The sequence below is a fragment of the Centruroides sculpturatus genome, unplaced genomic scaffold (genome assembly GCF_000671375.1).
Source record: "Centruroides sculpturatus isolate CEXI.00-Female unplaced genomic scaffold, Cexi_2.0 scaffold553, whole genome shotgun sequence".
NCBI lineage: Eukaryota > Metazoa > Arthropoda > Arachnida > Scorpiones > Buthidae > Centruroides > Centruroides sculpturatus.
Genome location: NW_019384837.1, coordinates 219,432 through 235,871, shown reverse-complemented (window position 1 = coordinate 235,871; position 16,440 = coordinate 219,432). Strand labels below are relative to the sequence as shown.

The window sequence follows — 16,440 nt, the reverse complement described above, 5'->3', positions numbered from 1 at the left end:
TTTCCATAACCTCTCCTTGCCTTTCAGATGTCCAATAAAACTCAACTTCCCTTAAAACCTTTATCACTTTATGAATGATAGAAACTATGAAGTAGAAATGAAACATACAAGAAATTCTGAAATAAATGCTTAAACTGTATAAAATTTAATGAAATAAATGGATGTCCACTGAAGCTCAACTCCTTTCTTCCCCCTTGTCTGACTTTGACTTCTCTTGACCCCTTCCCAGTGTGGACGTCATTTATGAACAGCCCCTTAATGTATATTTTTGATTTTTAAAAAATATCAAAAATTGTAATAATGTATTAATTTTAAAAAATTGTTAAGAATTAGATATAATGAAATTAGTGTTATAAACATAAACATAACAATTAAAAGTAAACTCTGTTAAAACTGAAAGATAAGTATTTTCTAAAATAGATTGACTACTTTTATATTGAAAAAGTTTGTTATAGTTTCTATTATAATTTAAGAATGCAGATTGTTTTTATGTTGAATATAATATATTGTTGATTAATTGAAGATTTAAATGATTTCATTAATTTTAATTAAAAGTTAAATCAATCACCATACAACACTTTTTATAAATATAAAAATGTAACAATAAAACAGAAATTTTACATGTATATAAGCTAATTTCAAAAAGTTTTGTAAAACTAAAGTGTCTTAAAATGCTCAAAATTGCTTCATGCAATGCCAAATAGTTTAAAAACATATTAACACCATCTATCAATGTTATCAATTTACCTTAAAATATTACTATTACTAAGTAGTAATATTTCAAATAAAATAATAATGCCGACAGGCAGTGTTAATATTATCTTAAAAAAAAATATGCCATCATTATATAAGAAAAATTCAGAAACAATAGTAAAAATTAAGTCTTTACTTTAAATAATTAAAAGATTAAAATTTATTGAACATTTTATTGTTTTTCTTACAATTGAATGGCTTGGGTGCAAAAGGTATAAGCCACACAAAGAAGAATTTAAGAAATATCACATTTAAATCTTTAAACAAATCTTAAAGTTGATATACTTGATAATAAAAAGCCAGTTTACAGTAAAACTGGCTTTTTATTATTGTTTTGCCAAGAGATGCAAATACTCTCTCATCAACAACAACATTTTTAACATACTTTTTTTTACACTTAAACTGTAGCTAATAGGTCTAGTAGTGGCTAAAAATAAAAAATACCAATCACAATTTTTTCAGCTTGCCCCTATAGCCACCAATGACTTATTTTTAGCTATGGGACTGGGCAAGCATTACCATCTTGTATAGTTTGTAGCAAAACTTTTTGCAGGTTTCAAGCTTTTAAAAACATTTGGAAACAAATTATCCAATGTGTGTTAAAAAAGTTATTATGTTTTTAAAAAGTCCATCTAAATCCCTCAAATAATTTAAAAAAAACAAAACAACACTTAAACTTTGATAATTGGTATCAGTAAAAGAGTGGGCAAATGCCAACTACAGCAGACATGTAGACAACATCCTCAAAAAACTAATTGTCTGTGCAAAATGGAGACTTGAGAGCACTGTAAAACAATTTTGATACAATTTAAAGTTTTTGATATCGTTTTAACAATGGTCATAATATATAGTATACATCACCATTATTGTATCTCTTGTGCAATAGTATCAGGAAATTTTGAAAAACTCAGGAATTTAAACATTTTCATAAATAATAGTCCCTTAAATGATAGACTATTTCTATAAGATCTGAGAAATTTCAAGATTTAAACTGTAATTTTTTTCCTAACAAATACATTACTCTAAAACATAAAAATCATTATAAAGATTTAAAAAAATCATTTTTATATTTATTTGTCTTTTATGATCATTTTCCTGCAATAAATAATGATAAGTTGTTTATTGAATTTTGTGTTTTGGTTAGCTATTCATAATGCAATAATGGTCTTCAGTATCAAAAATAAATCACAATAAGAAATAAACAGTATTTTTATTACTACTGTATTTATAAACACTAACATAAAGAACATTGAATGAATTTATCTGATATTTCACCTTCATCATCATAAATAAAAGTGATATAAATACTAAACAATTTATCAAAAGATGTTATCAATTTATTGATAGAATATATAGTATCTGTCAGTTAATGTTTTTTTAATTTAATCAACTTCTTGATTACATGAAAAAGCTCTAGATAAACTTAAAACTCTGATAAAATTACCATAAAGTATAAATTTCAATATTTTTCACATTTGAAAATTTGGAACATCTAAAAACAAAAATATTTTGTTCTGATTTTTTGGCTGTTAAAATTTTATTCAGATAAACAATTGAACTTGACACAGAAGAAAAAAAGTCTTATACCACACCAGACTGTATGAAGACTTAGAGTTTGATAAAAAAAATAAAGATATTTTTCTTTAAAAGATAAATATTTTAATTTTGCATATGCTTTTTACCATTCTGAATGATAAAATTGATGATAATATTTAGGATATATGATTAACTATATGATATTCCTATTTTTATTATTTTACTATTTAATTAACAAAAGTTTGTTTTGATAATGCAATTAAAATCACAGAAATTTTTCTAAAAATATATTATTAAATTACATTATATTCTGATTTGAAGAAAACAAGAAAGTACACAAGTAAAAATTACTGAATGTTGAAATAAGCAGCAGCAGACTATTAAAATATTATATTTTTAAATATATAATTTAAAAATACAATATTTTAATAGTCAACAATACATTAATATAATCAATTACATTCTGGAAGTCCTCTTTTATTTTAAAATTATGAAACATAAGACTATCAAGCACTATTTACAAATTAAGTATTTTATAAATTTTAAATTTTTGAAATATTACAAAAATTTTCAAATCATATATGGTAGTTAATTTATATAAAAGTTTGTCTTAATTTGTATAAAATAATAAAATATTACATAATAATAAACCATAAAAATAGAATTTATTTTAAAATATTTTCAAATTTCAGATCACTGTAACGATGGCTTATTGCATGTATTATGTATATTAACTAAAATTGACTTTGTTATGAATAACACAGTATTACAGTAATTGGAATAAACAAAACTTTGTTTCATCCCAAACTGGCAAGAAATTTTCATCTATAATTAAATTTGGCTAAAGTAGTTGTATTTTTATTTGATTCTACTGTCTATTAGATTTTATATCTCTTATTATTTTCAACATGCTACATACATTTTATTCTGTATATTAGTATTAATATAATTAGATTATTCATCTGTTCACAAACTATGTAGCCACAAACTCAAGTAACATAAATATAGAAAAATTGACTTATCAATTTTATTATTTTTAGTAAAAAATTTTTACAAAAATTTTTTATAACTTTTTTTAAATTTATGATGAGCTTTATAAATTATTAAATATTGTTATTTATAACCCTTGGATTTTTGCTTTCCTCAAATGATATGATGTTAGAACCTTATATGCATTTATAATTTTTACTGCATATTTTGCAATTTGACCAATTTTAGGACTGAATAAGTGCTCATTTGTACCATTGCAAGAGCTAACTTTTTCAAATGAGCTATAGTCCATTCCTTCTATCTGTGCAGTGAATATTTTTTACACATGTATAGTTCATGTATCACCCTGCCATCCAATTATAGATGAGCACATGAAATTCAAGTGTTTTAAATTTGAACCATCTAACTTGCAATCTTTTTAAGTTCCATAAATAATATATTTTTGTATTGCAATAGAAACCCCCTCATTTTTTAAATTGTCAAAATTTTGTAAGTTAATTAGATTAAAATTATTGTAAATGCTAAATTTATTAATTTAATAATATAAAATTTAATCCTGTCATCCTCAAACATCATCTAAACAATTGTATATACAGAAATAAATTCAATAATGATTGATAAGATAGCATAGAAAGTTATAAAATTTTATTAAACATATGTGACATAATAGATATTAATAAAGATTGCTTGAAGATAGAAGTTATAGTATGCATTTCAATATACAAATTTTAGTGTATATTACTTGCATGCATTTAGTGTATATTACTTACATGCATATAAATTTAAATAATTCTATCAACTATATATTATGATGTAAATGGTTAAAACATATATATATATATATATATAAGACATATTAATTATATATATATATAAAATTATAAATATAGAAGCTTATATATATATAAGTTTCTAAAAGCTTAATATAAGCTTCTATATTTTGTTATAAAATATAGAAGCTTAACAAATAAAATAATAATTAACAAAATTTATAAAATAAAATTTTCACTAAACTTAATAGTAATTCACTTAGTCATTAAGCTGTTAAAAATAATGCATAAATATTACTTATAACATTTATTTATTACTATTTTTATTTTTTACTAGAATAAGTTTTGCCTCATTTATTATAATGTTAAGTTATCATATTTTTCAGTAAAAATAATTAAATTACTACTTTAGCAAATACAGCTTTATAATTACTAAATCATTTCAGTAAATTTATGTATAAATAACATACAGACAAAATACTATAAAGAATAATTTTTGCCTTTTTATGCAGTACATCTGTTCTTGCTAAATATCATTCATCTACTTTTCTTCTATATAATAAAGATCGATATTAGAAATTAAAAAATGCTTTATATTTATATTCCATATAGACAAAAATAAATAAGACTTTTCTAATGGAAAAGACTTATTCATTTTAATTAAGTATACATAAAAAAATTTTTAGAATTGAAATTATTAGAAACATATTTTTTGTAAATGTAACAATTTATTTCAAATTTAAAGAATTAAAAATGATATATGAATTATTGTAAATAGTATTTATAAAAGTTTATAATAATGAGTTTAAATAATTTTTCTTGAAGGTTTATTAATATTGGACTATGTTATTTTATACTAGCTTACCCATCGCGTATTGCTGCGATCTCAGAAGAAAGGAAATTCAAGCAAACTCGTTATGATAAAATTCAATTTACATTTTATCATTTTTATTGAAACTTATTATTATTATTCATTTTCATCGGGAAAACATTTCAAAGTGTTGTTTCAATTCTATTTATTTATTGGAGTGCTTGTGGATACACGATATTTTTTGTTTTTCCGTCTGGTGCGTACACGAATAAATCGGAAGGTTTTTCGACGCGTGAGCCGGCCACATACAGTTGTCCATGCGAGAAGCACGGATTCTCCAAATTTAGCCCACACACTCGCAGCGATTGTCAGAAGTGCGATATTCCCCATTTTTATATATATATTTTTTAATCCTTTATAATTTTAATTATTTAATTGCTCCTTCCTCTCTTCCTTGGCATGTTGTGAAATTTCTGATAGTTGGATAATAAACAGTTTTATTGTAATTTGTCTTTTTAAATTATTTTGAGTTGATATTAAAATTTGGAAAGGGGGATACCTAGATCAATAAAATAGGTGAATTTCCTCCTACAACTTTGGTTGTTATTCGGGATACAGTTAAGGTTTTAACAAAGTTCGAGCAAATACGTAATTAGCAAAAAAACTGTTGAAATAAAGTGATTAAACAAAAATTATTACAAATATCATAAATAACAGTTCACATATGCATATATAGAGATATTTTTTGGAGGGGGAAATGGTCTTCACAATTTGAAATCGATCGAACACACAGTGAAATTCTTGTATACACTCGCGCCATCTATCATAGGGTAAATGTACTATGCCAGAAACCTTCGCAGGAGTGTATTAAACAACTTCCCAAAGTTTCATGGCAATCGGATAAATGGTGTGGTAATGCACGAAGGACAGACACACAGACATACATTCATTTTTATATATATAGATGAGAAAGAAACTTTTAAAAAATTTTCTATTTACACTTAAACACAGTGCATACCATTTTAAATCAAATTCAGATAAAATTACACGAATTTGGTTTGTGAATATATTCATTACACTTTATATGTTAACTACAGATTAACAAAATTAAAGAAAATGAATTATATTAGTTTTAAAGGACTGAAACCTAATTATGTTACAGGTATAGTAGTAGTTTGTGTATTATGTATTTTTTTTTATTTATATGTTTTACTGATATTTAAAAAAAACTAAAGATATGTATCTAAGAATTGTTACATGTATTATTCATAAGTATAAAAAGCCTCAGCAATGGAATATATTCCTAATGGCTAAATAAAGATTAATAATAATTNATGTCAGTATTTTCGTACAGAAGAGTTCCAATTATTGAAGGTAATATGAAATCAAGAGTATCTTGGATAATCAAAAATTTAGAGTATAAAAAATGCTGGATAAATTTTTAAATAAACTGGATTTAGATGCTTTAGCGTATACAATGTACTATTTTTAGGTTATACCTAGTTATTGAACATACAGTAAAACATTTTAAAATTTTATTTCAGTAATGCACAATTCTCTTATAAATATGACAATATAAAATATATTTATTTACATGATGTTAAAATGTGTAGAATCATGAATTGTTCGAATTATTTTAATAACTAAAATATTTTTTAAAAAATGATATAAGAAAAAAACCAACTGGTTATGATACAATAAAAATGGTGTAGCCATCATTAAAATCAGCATATAATTTATTCATCACAAACATTTTTGGCCGTTTTTAACAGCCTTCTTCAGGCTTTCACAGAATAACATAGTTCCAGATGGAAATTAGCATATAGAATCAATTTGAATTAAATTAACATTAAAGAATCAATATAAAGGAATCAATGTAATGGTTATAGTCAAACTAGATGCACTAGTCTCTACATTGGTTGAATTTAAACTATGTGGAATATCATACTAATTGGTTACATTTAAGATTCTTTCATGCAAATTACATAAAATATGAAAAACAACGTACACATAAAACTGCAGCCTATATAAAAATAATAAGGATGCTTTAAGATGATATTTCATAGTGTCTTTAAAATTTATTGATTGCTCTCCTTTGACAACTTATAAATTTCGAATTCTTCCATCTGTCTAAGATCAGTTATGCAATGCACCACCCTGATGATTTTAGCATCCTGAAGTCCAACCTCCATCAATGGATCCTGCCTGTACTGCTAAAGCTGTCATCTGTTGCTCTTTCATTATTGTTATTTTATGCCATATTATCCTTTATTTGAGTGACTTTCATCCTGTTTTCATCTGTACAAAAGATGTACTGATGTTGTCCGAATCACATATAAAACTAATAACTATAATAAAACTAACTATAGTGTTTTTATGGGACATTGACAGCAACCCATATGGCCTCATGCTCCAATTATTGATAGAACAAGAGAATGATATTAATGCACACTTCTTGGACTTAAGTCTTACTCTTAGTGAGGATAGAATTATAACAAAATTCTTTAGAAAGTTTTCTTCTTACTATCTTTATTTATCTTGAGTTTGTTACATGATCCCCTATCACATCAAATTAGCAGCTTTCACATCAGAAGGGCCTTTTTCCACTCCTCAAAAGCTCATGACAGATTGGAAGAATGGAAGAACATACAATACATAAAAAAGGTTGTGGAGAAACATGGATACACCAAGATCATCATCAACCATATAGCCACACACCATAATAAAACATTTCTATCTAGGCTGAAACAAATTTAGCTTGAACCTTGAATACTTTTTTCAGCAACACTATGATTTATTTAAACAAATATTTTTGACCCTTTTTGTAGGTCTGATGAATAGATTGTTTGTTGGTTTTAATAGTGGTTGCATTATATTTAATTCTTTTTCTGTTGTGTCAAAATACTGCCAATCAATCATTTTCTATGAAAATTAAATCAAATTTAATATACAATAAATAATACTCAATTTTTTAATACAAAAATACTCATGTCATATAACTCTGCATTCAAAATGTTACGTTTAAATTCCTGTATAATTAAATATATATTGCTCGATATTTTAGCATTTGTGTTATATTATATTAGGAACATTCTTAGTTGATATTGGTGAATAAAGATTTTCAAATTATTATGTAAAACATTAAATGTCTTTAAAAAACTATACATAATTTTTTAATGTTACATAACAATTGTTATTTTTAGAAAAAAAAGCACTATATCTTTCTAAAAGTAACTGCTGATAAACCCACTCTAAAATTAATTAAACAGGAAACAGTAATGATTTTTCTCAATGAAATCAATAAAGATTTCTTATCATAATTATGATGTAATTTAGTAATTAAATAATCTCCTACATGTGTATTCTTTAATTAGATATTACAACAATATGTTTATTATAATTACTATAATTTTTAAAAAATTTTAGCCATGAGTAATTAGATATGGTTATATACATCTATATTAAAACTAAATTTTTAAAAGCCTATTACTCAGTACAGAATTTTTAAAATCTCTCTTTAAGATATTCCATATGGCATGCCAAAAAACATACATAACAGTTTTTCCTAATTAGACATAATAATACTGTAATAGAATTCTGGTATTAATGCTATAATTGATTCATTACAAATGCCCACTTTCAAATATTTTATAATCTGAAAATGTATGTACTATAAGTGATTTTTGCGGACATAATCAAGAATACATCAGCAGAATGAGTGTGAATTAATTTAATAATTCCAACAATCTACCAACCATTACTATTTTAAATAGGTCAAGTAATTTAAAGAACAATGCTACTACTGTAATAATTTCATCACTAGAAAAACTGACGGATGTTTAATGTTCGGAAGCGAAATTAAAAAAAAAACGAACGCAAACAAATCATTTTTACCGCTATAATTTATAAAAATCATCGCAGAAGCCACTTATAGCATAAAAAAAAAACGAACATATTTGATACAAATGCTTATATAATTTTGCTCTAAATTCTAAGAAATAATAAGTTAATCTTTACCGATTCATCGCATCGCTAACAACTCGGAACGTTACCATTATTCAAACTAGGAAAACAATAAAACATCTGACTAAATACCCGATATTATTACAGTAAGAATAAGAAATATTGAATACATATCGATTAAAATAAAAAAATATATATATATACGCACACCAAAATAAAAATCTACTATAAAATTTCATATACCATCCTGTTTACACCTATTCTACAAAATCTGTTTTACCGGGATTGTCGGGAAACTGTTATTTAACAGCTAAAACAAAGTTATAATAAATCGAAATCGTATATAAAATATAGGTTTTCGATTTATTATAACTTTGTAAAAGAAAGAAAAACTGATTAATAGACAAACTACTACTGAAACATCTACATGGCAGATGTTTGTGGATATCCATCTGCCGAAACATCTCGCATTATTAGCAGTTACCGTTAATCAAATTTATATTCAGTTGAAATTCTTATTTAACAACATTGCGAATAGTTTAATGAATAAAGGTACTCGTTTTTCATTCGTTAAATAATAATTTTCACGTAAAATTTAGCACGTTTCCTACAAAAAACGCCAACGTGCGACGTCTCCCAAAATACTTGATATATGCTTGACCAAGAGAGCAGTGACTGGACACTTTTAAAAGTATCTTATATAGCTGTAGCAGTAGAAAATGATTTAATAATATTTTTTCCGCTCTCTCTTGGATGTTTTAAACATCGAATTAAGCCGTTAAAAATTAATAAATCACGTACTCCAATCTATCAAAACGCGGATTCTGAGTGAGTTTCGCGTAAAGTTAGATCGCTTAAATTTTTAATGCATCTGTCGATTACGTGTTATTTTTTCTATTTTAATAGCAATAAATCATGCCACGTCAAGTAAAGGAATCATTTCTATTCCAGACACGCCCAGTATTATTATTCCTATCCGACTAACCTCTTTAATCCGCTTTGATGCAAAACCAACCATACTAAATGTGGAGAATGAGTAGATTTTTATCGTTGGTACTTTGAATGAATTCTGCTTCTGCCATAATCGTAACTAAAGTTTTAAAAAATAAAAATAAATCTCTACAATCTGAATTAAAAAAAAAAAAAAAAAAGGCAAGCTTTGTTTAGATTCATATCGGAATTTCGCATCGACAAAATTCGATTGCGGATAATTCTTTTCCTTTACAGTCTATCAATGTTTATCGATTGAAAAATATAAGAAAAAGTTTGCGAAATTGCACTAGCAGATTACAATTTGCAAAAGTTACGATGAGAATTTTATTTTTCATGGCTTTTATCGACTGGTCGAGCGATAAAACTTATCCGAATTGCGGGAATAATGAGCGTTTAGCGTTATTGATTTTTCCTTAAATTTTAAAATGTTACTTTAAAAAATACTCAACTAATTCAGATTGGATTAAATAATCTGGATTGTAGAGAATTTCAAAATATAGTAGAATTTTATAAATTTTAATGAATTAATAACGTTATTTATATATTTACGTTGAGTAATATCATGTATTACGCAGAGAAAACATAGAAATGATCTTTGTAACTTGGTTATCTCTTGAACGTATTTAGTTTGGCAATAACATACCAGAAAGTAAACCAAGATATAAAAATAGACATTAGAATTTACATTTCTATTTGCATTACATAATGAAAATATAAGAAATTATAAAAATTTTTCTTCGATAAGTTTATTTCTTATCGATTTTTTAAAATGTCCTTTCTCGAAAAACTTTCTTTTTTTGTGACTAAAAAGCGTGTTATGAGTCCCATTCAATGATTATTTCGATACATCTTTCCAAGCGTAAAATATGTTTTCTCAATTCGTAACTCAATTATTAACAACAATCTGGTGAGTGCCAATTACTAATTTATTTATTGTTAAATGTTAAGAAAATATTTTAATAAGTAATGCTTTGTTTTCTGACATATCTCGGTTTTACTTTCGGAATACTTTTACTATGATAAAAGCTATCTTATCGAAGTTTCTCCGAAAATTCCATACACGTTGCGATTTCAATTCTGACATTTGAAATTTTAACAGTTTTATGAAGTGGCATGATATTTAAATGTGGCTAAAGATAATTATGTGTTGTTTTTAATGTGAATCACGGAAATGAATTACGAGTTATTACATCTTTTACATATTCATCGTATGACTCGCACTTTATTCAATACAATGGATGCAATAATGAGATTTACATGTAGGCCAATTGGAATTTTAAGCAATTTATGCAATACCTAAACATGATTAAGCAATAAAAATTTTATTTCTTCTACAATTATCACGTTTTAAAAAGTCACCATGCAAAAATACCAGACTAATATGTCACCAGTGTATTTTGGATGATGATAAAGACAAGCATCTTCTCTTTAGATTTCGTACACATATTACTAAGAATTAAATCATTTTAATTTAATTTTAAATATAAATTATTTTTTATATAAAAAAAATATGCATTAAAATCTTTATCAAAACCATAAAGTATATTAATGCAAAAAATTAAGTGATATAAATATAACGTACTTACGCACACATAAATCCTGAATCGGAATTATTCGTCTTTTTTGCCTGTTATAAAACAGGCATCACCTAACATACATCTTCCATTCTCTACGTCCAGTATCGAAGAGACTCGCTGCCGCCATCTTAGATTTGTTTCCACAACGCCATCTGTTATAATGATGTTTATTAATAATGGTTATATCATTTTAATATATTAAGAATAATTTAATTTTTAAATAATAAAAAGTCTTTAAATTATATTTTAAGTATAATTTTTTATTTTCAATGCTATTTAAATATAACTTTTATATTTAAATATCTTCTAAGTATTGTATATTTAAACATTTATTCAATAGTTCTTGATGTAACATTTATAATTAAAGTATTTAAGAAACAATTTTAAATTTCCTTTATTTTGTATACCGGCAAAAATTTAAAGAGAATTAATTTGAAACTCATAGTAAAGTCAATTTTTTAACTTAGTCACTGAAACAAAGATGTACAGTATTCTGAAAGTTTAATCTACTCTTCATGTTTTCGCCAGTAGCAGTAAAGTTTATGCATAATAAAAAAATAAATACTGTAATTACGGATTAGAAAAAATACGTTCACCTCCGTCACGGTATATTATTAATTAAACAAAAAGTTTATTTTAAAAGTTAAATTTAAAAAATGTAGCAACAAGTTGCTTAACTTTTTCAACAACATTTAAAACTGCGTGTGACGCCATCTGTTATGATATTTTATTTAAAATAAACTTTTTATATTTTTAATTTTTATAAAATAGCAAAAACCTTAATTTTGAAGGTAGAGATGACTTTTTAATGTTAATAACGAGTAAAATTGTCATTAAGTCCGACTCTATTTGAGAAGTCGCACGACCCCTGGCCTGTATCTCCTTGTCCCCCGTCTTTTAACCACCAAACTTTAACAGAATCAATTCCCCAAATACACAAATCTCCCTGCAAAATTTCAGAAAATTTCGAAAAAAGTACAGGAATTATTAAGTTTCAAAGTAGGTGAAGAAAATCTTGGCTCCCACACATCCATGCATACAGAAAAAATTCCGAAGTTTTTTGCATTTCTCAACGTTTCAAGGTTTTCTGAGTCCAAAAATGTAAAAATCTTGGGGTCATTTTTGACCGATTACCATACTTTTCCCCTGTTATATATAACAGGAAAGTAAAAATGCCGATTTGGAGTTTTAATATTATCATAACACACCTGTTATGTTGCCGAGATAGTTTTATTTCAACCTGAGGATGGCCTATGGAATACACCATCCTCAGGTTGAACCAGAGAATTGGAACATCGGCAATTCAATTTTCTGGTTCAAAAGTTTGCCACGAACTCATAATTTATACCTTAGTTTATAATTGCATGTTTTATCAATATACCTTAATAATTCATTAAGGTTTTTAATGTTTGTTCAAAGTATTATTAGTGGATTTTTATTTTTATTACTATATCTGACTTTATTTTTATTTTATATTTATATATATTATTTTTCTGTTGTTTTTTTTTCCGTGGACAATTTTTTAATTTAAATATATGTATTCTATTTTTGGAACGCCAATGCTCCAATTCTCTGGTTCAACCTGAGGATGGCCTTTGGAATAGGCCAAAAACGTTAGTTTTCAATAAAACTATCTCGGCAACATAAAAGGTGCGTTATGATAATCTAGTTATTTGCTGAGCTACGTCTGTTAAATATTTTAATAAGAAATATTTTCAAGTTTCACAGTTCAATATTATTCGAAACATGATAAGGAACTATATACGGAATTTTGGTTGGAAGGTTAGTACTTTGACTTAATTTTATCAGTATTTATCTAAGTTCAGTTTAGAGTCAGAAAACGGCAATTTATTTACATAAGTGATCTTCAAAGAATATTTTTTATGAAGAAATAGTGCCATGGCGAAGGAATGTAATATTAATGTGATTAAATGAAAAATTATATATGAAAATATAGTTTATTTTGCAAGTTGTTATTTGCGTAATGTATTGCAAAACTGTTAACTAAAATAAACAGAAAATTGACGATCCTCCTTAAGAATATCTACAAATTAAAATAGCGTGTCGCATAAAACTCAAAATTATTTTTAAAAAATGCTGATTTCATTTATCTTTAATTGTCATTAAAATGTCAAATTATGCAGAAATCCTGCCGGCACAACTGATAACGTCTTGCACTTTGTGTACTGGACTTAAATTACTCTCCGTATGCATCGAGAGGCTAATCAATTATTTAAACTTAATTATTATATATTATTCGTTCATGTACATTTTTAAAAACTTTTTCCTCTCTGTGGGCACTAAAATGAGCCCTTTTTAAATCAATTCCACTATGGGTTCAGCCAAGCCAAGAATGGGGCAGCTGGGTGATGAGAAAGGGGGTTCGACATATACGGACGAACCTGAAAAAATTCACGGGAGTTTTCCGACCCATTCAGATTCGTTCTCGATAGTCCCTCAAAACAGTAGACTCTCACCAGCTGTCAGGCTCGATTATCCGGCCAACCCGCCCGTCCCATTCATTAAACGTTTGTTTTGTTGTTGAATTATGTTTCAACAATAAATTATAATGTATATTTATAGGTTTTTATTTCCTTTAATTGAAATATTAGGCCCCAAAATAGTTGTTTCTGTTTTACAGCAAAAACTAAATATATTTTCAGTTCAACTACATCACGTTGCATTCGCCTTCCTCACAACATGCTTGTGAGAGGGGTGAATATAACGGAGGTGAATTTTTTAATTTAAACAACAATTTTTAAAGCATTTTCTGTAATTACATAATTAATTTTTCGTGCACGAGATGTTGAAGTCAAACTTATCATTTTACAGAACTTGCTGCTAATTTCGTGAATAATTTGTTAATTATTCCGTTCCGAATAGAATGGAGGTGAATGTTAATAAATATACTGTACAGTACGTACTGTACAGTACATATAAGATTTAATTGGTAAAAGTCCACTTATTAAAAAAAATTGAAGCATGCCTTTTAAATGATCTTGTTAAATTTAATAATTAAAATTAATAAATTTATTTATTTTAATTGGCAGTTCTCAATTAAGAAAATGAAATATCAAACGAACCGCCGGATTCCTTTATCGGGCTATCAAGGCTAAATAATTACTAAGTAATTTGGCAGGAGGTAGACGGTTACACTGCCATCTGTTGTTAAATTTAATAATTAGAAATAAATAAATTAATTACAGTAGAGCAACGATAATCTGAATCAATTGGGAATTGGGGTTGTGCTTGGAAAATTGATTTTTCGGATAACCGATTATGTACGAAAAAAAATATTAACCTATCCCATGTTGAAATTCGTTCAAATCCCGACACATCCTTACGTACCCTCTCATAGTGCGTCAGTGCTGCCAGCTAAAACACGCACACCAACAAAAATAATATTGAGTAGCCTAAGACATAACCAAAGATTGCGACGCCACAGCACCAGCGAAAATTTAAATTTGCTGACTGGAAAGCTTTCGGTTAATTGACGTTTCGGTTGATCGACATTCGGATAATCGATGCTCTATTGTATTTATTTATTTTTAATTATAATTTATTTACTTTATTTATTAATTATAATTATAATTATAATTTATTTGTAATTATAATAATTTACATAAATAATTTATTTATTTGTAATTATTAAATTTAACAAGAGATGGCAGCGTAACCGTCTACCTTCTGCCAAATTACTTAGTAATTATTTAGTCTTGATAGCCCGATAAAGGAATCCGGCTGTTCGTTTGATATTTCATTTTCTTAATTGAGAACTCCCAATTTTATTGAATATTATGATTCTACATAAAAAATCAAACTTTTATCTGAAACATTTTTTCTGAAAGATCCACCTATCAGAAGTTATAGGTTTTTGAATTTTTAAGTGACCCGCCATACCTTGGTTTACTTGATTACGGCAATGCCTCCCGAGAAGATTCTTACAGCAAACTGGCCCCTATTTAGATTTTACAAACGTGTAAAAACTCGGAAAACTCCACATGGTTGGAAAGGCGCAAACCCACGACCAGTGTAATTATGATCAATGGTTTTATTCACTCAGCTACTGAAATTTTATATTTTTGAACTCAAACGTCGAGAAATACAAAAAAATTCAGGATTAATTTCAGTATGTATGGATGTTAGTGTATGTCTTTGTAGCACAATTTTGTTCACCCTCTTTGAAGCTCAACTCTTTTGCTTTTTGTTGAAAATTTCTGAAATTTTGCAAGAAGGCTTCTTTATTAGGGGGATTGATGCTATTAAATTTTGGTGGTTAAAGGTTATGAACATTTGAACTTGTACATGGCCATCATATTGTGCGCGCTCATATCTATGCATATCTGAAGTTCATTGAAAAAAATCCAGCAACAAATTGTTTCCCAACCCTCGGGTTGGGGCGATAAAGGGATTATGTCATATCTCGAGTAAGGTCTGACTTAATGAGATTTTACTCGTTATTAGCATTTAGAATTTTTTATGAAGCCCATCCCTACTCTTAAAATGAAGATTTTGTCACTTTAAAATAATTAAAAATATAAAAAGTTTTTTTAATAAAATATCGTAACAGATGGAGCCATCAAATGTTGCCAGGAAAGTAAAACAATTTGTTGCTGGATTTTTTTCAATGAACTTCAGATATGCATAGATATGAGCGCGCACAATATGATGGCCATTTACAAGTTCAAATGTTCATAACCTTTAACCACCAAAATTTAATAGCATCAATCCCCCTAATAAAGAAGCCTTCTTGCAAAATTTCAGAAATTTTCAACAAAAAGCAAAAGAGTTGAGCTTCAAAGAGGGTGAACAAAATTGTGCTACAAAGACATACACTAACATCCATACATACTGAAATTAATCCTGAATTTTTTTGTATTTCTCGACGTTTGAGTTCAAAAATATAAAATTTCAGTAGCTGAGTGAATAAAACCATTGATCATAATTACACTGGTCGTGGGTTTGCGCCTTTCCAACCATGTGGAGTTTTCCGAGTTTTTACACGTTTGTAAAATCTAAATAGGGGCCAGTTTGCTGTAAGAATCTT

The 16,440-nt window shown here is 26.8% G+C and overlaps 1 protein-coding gene across 4 annotated transcripts in view; it reads right to left on the bottom strand.

The window, feature by feature from the left end:
- The window catches only part of LOC111630236, a 42,449-nt gene that overhangs the window by 16,069 nt on the left and 9,940 nt on the right, over window positions 1-16,440 (bottom strand). The window lies entirely within an intron of this gene.